This window comes from Salvelinus sp. IW2-2015, linkage group LG30, assembly GCF_002910315.2.
Source record: "Salvelinus sp. IW2-2015 linkage group LG30, ASM291031v2, whole genome shotgun sequence".
NCBI classification, from domain to species: domain Eukaryota; kingdom Metazoa; phylum Chordata; class Actinopteri; order Salmoniformes; family Salmonidae; genus Salvelinus; species Salvelinus sp. IW2-2015.
The window spans coordinates 24,382,376-24,388,441 of record NC_036869.1 but is presented as its reverse complement, the minus strand read 5'-3'; positions in this window follow the sequence as shown (position 1 = coordinate 24,388,441).

The following is a 6,066-nucleotide window of genomic DNA, read 5'->3' as shown; positions in this document are numbered from 1 at the left end:
CCACAGGTGGACTCCAAGTTGTAGAAATATCTCAAGGATGATCATTGCAAACAAGATGCACCTGAGCTCAATTTCGAGTCTCATAGCAAAGGGTCTGAATACTTACGTAAATATATGGTATTTCTGTAGTATTTTTATTTTATTTTTATAAATGTGCAAAATGTTCAATTTTTTTTGCTTTGTCATGATGGGGTATTGTGTGTAGATTKCTGAGGATTAAAAAAAAAATTAATACTTTTTTGGATTAGGCTGTATCATAACAAAATGTGGGAAAAGTCAAGGGGTCTGAATACTTTCCCGAAGGCACTCTAGATACTTTTAGTATGTTTTGAACATGAAGAGGGAAAGAGCTAATATACAGTGCCTTCAGAAATTCACACCTCGAGTTTTCCACATTTTGTTCCAGCAAGAATTTAAAAATGACTAAAGTGCTAATTATTATTTATAATTGTTTTGTTCACTGGCCTACACATAATAAATACCCCATAATGTCAAAGTGGAATAATGTTTTTTGAAATTTTTACAAATTAAAAATTAAGCTGAAATGTTTTGAGTCAATAAGTATTTAAGCCCTTTATTATGGCAAGCCTAAATAAGTTCAGGAGTAAAATTGTGCTTAACAAGTCACATAATAAGCTGCATGGACTCAGTCTTTGTGTAATAATAGAGTTTAACATGATTTTTTAAATTACTACCTCATCTCTGTATCCCACACATACAATTAAATGTAAGGGCCCTCCATTGAGCAGTCAATTTCAAGTACAGATTCAACCTCAAAAAATGAGATTTTCCAATGCCTCACAAAGAAGGGTACCCACTCTATTGGTAGATGGTAAAAAGAAGACATTGAAAATCCCTTTGGTGAAGTTATTAATTATTAATTATACTTTGGATAGTGTATCAACACACCCAGTCACTACAAAGATACAGGCGTCCTTCCTAACTTCGTTGCCGGAGAGGAAGGAAATCGCTCAGGAATTTCACCATGAGGCCAATGGTGACTTTGAAACAGTCACAGAGTTTAATGTTTGTGATAGGAGAAAACTGAGGATGGATCAACAACATTGTAGTTACTCCACAATACTAACCTAATTGACAGAGTGAAAAGGAAGCCTGTACAGAATAAAACATATTCCAAAACATGCATCCTGTTTACAACAAGGCACTAAAGTAATACTGCAAAAAATGTGGCAAAGCAATTAACTTTTTGTCCTGAGTACTAAGTGTTATGTTTGGGGCAAATCCAATACAACACATTCCTGAGTACCACTCTCCATATATTCAAGCATAGTGGTGGCTGCATCATATTGTGGGAATGCTTATCTCCTATCAGGACTGTGGAGGTTTTCAGGATAAAAAAGAAACGGAATGGAAAACCTGGTTACATCTGCTTTCCACCAGACACTGGGAGATGAATTCACCTTTCAGTAAGACAATAACCTAAAACACAAGGCCAAATCGACAACGAAGTTGCACACCAATGTCATGACGTTGCCCTCTTTGGACACAGCTCTGCACCATCCCCCTACCTCTGCACAATCCCCCTACCTCTTTCTCCCACACCCAGGCTGCTGTGGTCGGAGGTCATAAATTCCTAGGGAAGATCCATAGCCAGACAGTATAGAGAGAGAGTGAGTTTCATAGAGAGAACAAAGGAATTTCTTCCACCTCACAGAACTGGAGAACCGAACAACATTTATTTTCTGGAGAAGGTATAAAAGATCGGTGAAGAATCCAGCTACGAACGGGTCCGTTTGGTAYAATTTTGTGAAACTCATGGGAGACAATACGGCCACATTACCATAACGCTGTTTATACAATAGCCTCAGATATGAGGCTTACATCTAATTGTTGTATAAGATGAATGAGTGAGGATGATACTGTTTGTGAAATTGTGTAATGTGATTTTGGACTGTTTAATGAAGGAAACTCCAATTCACTTTGGAGTTTAACTAAATGAGAGGACCGCCCATGAGCACAGTTATGGTCTGGCGTCCTGGGACAGGCCCTTTTCTGCTCTTCCGAATAAAACCCCCACCTGGATTTTCTATCACCAGACCAGCGTACCTCGATAACAAGAGGGCCAAGGTTTGAGAGGAGACCGAGCTTACCTCAATTTCGAGGGGGCTAAGGGTTGAGACGAGACCAGTACCTCTATCATAGAGGGAAATAAGGTTAAAGTAGATTGCTGAATCTTTTAACCATCCCACGTGGTTAAACTCTTAGACTATCGATACCGACAGAATAAGAACAAGTCTTTGATATTAATTACTAGTGTGCTAGGAATTCAGTATCATTGAACGCGAAGACCGACAACCGCCGACACATCTATCCTATAACGACATGAATGAATGTCACTCTGAACTATCCATCTAACCACGACAGAGAGAGAGAGTGGACAAACTCTCCAACAGAAACAAACTTTTCAACAGAGATCCCGACGACACACTGAGCGTAAATATATATATTGATTGCAATTATTCCCGAATGAGTGAGCATTCATGTGCAAAGGATTAGCATTTCAATTGTTATAATTATCACTCTGTCTAACAAGCCGCCATACCGGTTTAGCCCACTAGGGTACATCCCCCAATCATTTCTTTGTAAGTAGTTTAATCACGTAAATAATAATTACAGAGAATTGTTGATAAAGTTTAATCTTCAGTTTAAAGATGCCAAAGACACGACAAAGTGGAATAAGTTAAGTATGAATACTTTCGGAAGGCACTGTAGACACCATTGACTTGCATTAKATTTGTGCCACAAATTATAAAAAGTTAGCATWTGAAGCCGTGGCCAACAAAACCAATGCATAGGTTGCTGTCATACCTTGTCAATAGACTGCTTACTAAAGAAACCAATTGAATTTTGTAATTTGTATGAACTATCCCTTTAACATCGAGGGGAGGGGGGATTCGTCAATTTTTTTTTTTTTTACCTAATAGCAGGAACAGCACCTGGTAACATTGGGATGTAGGATGGGACATAAACTTCAATGACTAATTTCTCTGAACAGGAAAAAAGAAAACATCACCCAATTCTTTGGGAATACACTACACAGGATGAAGAAACAATCCTTTAGAACTRAAGCTCCATACTACTTGTCAGACACAGAGAACTGATACTGTATACTTGTTGTTGACCTGGGATTGGCGTGGGGGGTTCCTTTGGGGGCTTTTCACCATTCCTATGGATTCCTCGTGTCTTTCTTATTGTTAGAAAAAACATTTGGTCCAAATCGGATGTTAGATACTATATTTATTGAATATTCTATGAATCCTAGAAATGAAAATGGCCAATTTGGATGCAATCAATTACCTTAGTTTTTCAGAGATCAAATTATATTCCAATAAAATAACGTTGCAGGAATGCTAATCTTATATGTTTCTAACAACAGAAACGATTCCAGAATAATCTGAGATGGTGGGTGTCGCAATCCTATTTTTTGTGCTTTTTGGAGGTGGAACGACGCAAGACACAATTTAAGGATTATTGTAATGGGGGGGTGGGGGGGGGTATACAACACTGAGATTTCCATTGCCCCTAGACCTAGCCTATCCATATTGAACCTCCAGCGGTATAGCTAAACTATACTGAACAAAAATATAAACGCAACATGCAACAATTTCAATTATCATACTGAGTTACAGTTCATATGAGGAAATCAGTCACTTTATATAAATTCATTAGGCACTAATCTATGGATTTCACATGACTGGGAATACAGATATGCATCTGTTGGTCACAGATACCTTTAAAAAATGGGCCTCACAATGGGAGCTTGTCACAGTATTTTTGTTCATTCAAATTGCCATCAATAAAATGCAATTGTGTTCATTGTCTGTAGCTTATGTCTGTCCATACCATAACCCCAGTACAAGGTGCTGGGTGGAGTGGCCTTTTATTGTCCCCAGTACAAGGTGCACCTGTGTAATGATCATGCTGCCAGGTGGACGGATTATATTGGAAAAGGAGAAATGCTCACTAACGGGTGGAAACAAATTTGTGCACAACATTTTAGAGAATTACGTTTTTTGTGCATTTGGAAACATTTTGGATATCTTTTATTTCAACTCATGGAACATGGTACCAACACTTTACATGTTGCGTTTATATTTTTGTTCAGTGTAGTTTGTATTAGAGGTCGATCTGCTGGTCCAATGAAAGCATGGTAAACTTATTTTCAACCAACCATTACCTGGCAATACTTCATTCTTGATTTGGAAGGCACCGGTGTCTTATAAACATTTGTTTCTCGTTCCAGGTGGAACTCCCCCCAAAAAATTTTTAATAAAATATGAAATCAACTTTTTGCACTGTGTGAGGAGGTTCCTCACCATCTTAGCTCCTAGACATCTTGCATTTCCCAACATCTTTGCTGGAACTAGTTGTTTCTAAGCAACTCGGTTACGTGTAGGAGAAGATGACAGCTAGTCACACAGTGTGACCCAAACAATACAAACAAGATCTACACACATGCAGGAGGCATTTCTCAGTCAGTACAAAAAGTGGATTTAGTATATYTCCTTGTTATCAGAGTTCCACCTGCAACTGGAAAAAGACGTTTATAAGATACCGGTGCCTTCCAAGTTGAGGAATAAGGAAGTATCGTCAAGTAAAGTTGAACATTTTCCCCCTATCCATAACCCATCCTAAGCTAAAACCCTGTACATAGCAGGCCTACGGGGATCGAACTAACTTTTTCACTYCTAATGCAGCCTCGATAATAGGCTACAATTTTGTTTGAAAATGTGATTCATTTTAGCTCTAACCCCAACAATTTGTTCTATAGTGATTTCTTTCAGGTCAGCCCCATAGACTCTCAGCAGATCTGCAGATAACGTTAACACAGTTCAGTGAACTGGGACTATTTCAACCACCATCACTCACTGAGCTAGTGCTTGTCAGATGCATCCCAACCAATAATTTATATAAACACCAGATGAYTGATAGGGGGCACTGTGTTGAAGCCGTTGTGCCTCCATCTTGGTGTGTCTCCGTCGTGGCACTCCCCCAATATTCTAAAACATATTTTGGAAGCTACAGAAATGAATGTATTCATGTCTACATTCGTTTTGCCACATTTATTATATTACAGACACCTTAATGCATACTTTGAAATGATATTATGTGAGCTTAGCAAAAAAAATAAATGAAAAAATATGAAAAATGTTTCCTTAGTCTTTTTAAAAATTATTACTAATGTGATATATTCTGATGTATTATTGTCTCTACCTTTTTACCCTTCGTGCTGTTGTCTGTGCCTAACAATGTTTGTACCATGTTAATGCTTCTACCATGTTGTGTTGCTGCCATGTTGTGTTGTCTTAGGTCTCTCTTTATGTAGTGGTGTGGTGTGTCTCTTGTCATGATGTATGTTTTGTCCTACATTTTTATTTTGAATCCCATTCCCCGTCCCCGCAGGAGGCCTTTTGCCTCTAGGTAGGGTGTCATTTCTAAATAAGAATTTGTTCTTAATTGACTTGCTTAGTTAAATAAAGGTTCAATAAAAAATGTACTGTCCCCACTACAACGCAAATACTTAAATACATGTAATTATGACCTTAAAACATTTAATTGAAATACTGTAGAATTCCATTCATTCCTGTGAATGACTGATCCAATATGACCAACCGGTGGCTTCAAAGCTCTCAATGGCCAATAGCATCAGCATCCAGGGTTGGGATGTATATAACCCTAAAACGCTATGTATTGGCCGTTGATAGTATTTCAATTTAATGTTTCAGTGGGGACAGTAACATCATGTGTGGTCAGACCTTGCATCCATAGCTCTGTCTATGAATTTCAGAATGATTAGATTTCTCCAGCCGCATCCCTCAGCTTTTTACTTAAACAGTGGCAGGGAGGCAATTTGTTCTTGTTTCAACTGCTGATTGGCCCTTTAAGGATTTTTTTTTTTTTTATCTTAATTAAAAAAAAATGTTTTGCTCACATAATATCATGTAAAAGTATGCATTAAGGTGTCTGTAATAATATTTTTTTACAATGGAGGAGTACAAAGATGGCTGCGGTTAGCTTCAAAACGGCCATCCAGGGTTTATACAC